This window comes from Priapulus caudatus, unplaced genomic scaffold (genome assembly GCF_000485595.1).
Source record: "Priapulus caudatus unplaced genomic scaffold, Priapulus_caudatus-5.0.1 Scaffold1254, whole genome shotgun sequence".
In the NCBI taxonomy this organism is placed as follows: Eukaryota; Metazoa; Priapulida; class Priapulimorpha; order Priapulimorphida; family Priapulidae; genus Priapulus; species Priapulus caudatus.
In genome coordinates this window covers 27365-27933 of record NW_014578315.1, presented here as the reverse complement: position 1 = coordinate 27933, position 569 = coordinate 27365, and the positions used below count along the sequence as shown (strand labels likewise).

The 569-nt window shown below is 40.9% G+C and overlaps 1 protein-coding gene across 1 annotated transcript in view; it reads right to left on the bottom strand.

Moving 5' to 3' along the window:
• LOC106815986 (sodium/hydrogen exchanger 8-like) overlaps positions 1-569 on the bottom strand; it is a 23228-nt gene that overhangs the window by 20406 nt on the left and 2253 nt on the right. The gene's annotated exons all lie outside the window — the stretch shown is intronic.

Genomic DNA, 569 nt, shown 5'->3' with positions numbered 1-569 from the left:
ATATATATATATATATATATATATGTATATATTAAAATTAAAAACATACCAATTACAAAGAGAATGAAGAAAATTGTCATGCTACTGGAATGTTCTTCCTCTGCAGCTTTATCATGCGATGGAAGCTGTTCATCTAACTTGTCCGAACTCGTCAGCGGCACGCTGGCCACAGTCGTGCTAGACGTCACATTCCCCGAAGTGCTATTCCTATAATAATAAAACATAGCCACGCACCAGTTTTAATTAATCGGTGTTAGATTAAAATCGGTGAGCTGTGTGCTATTGCAGTTTGCAGTGCGATTATGGGCATATGAAGTCACGTGTTGTACATTATGAATTTATTCTGGAGAATTAGCTTAGTCATGCAAATGTTGGAGAGTAAATTGCAGTGTGTTTAATAGCTCTACGTATGTAGCCATTCACGCTGCCATTGAAGCTATAGCACAGCTGTAGGGGAGCAGCCCTGGGGCCAGCAGGTCAAGTGGTGGAGCAAAGAGCTAGGCATGAAACCAGGGTTAGAAATTAACTGGGTTAACCAGGGTTAACCAGGGTTAACCAGGGTTAACCAG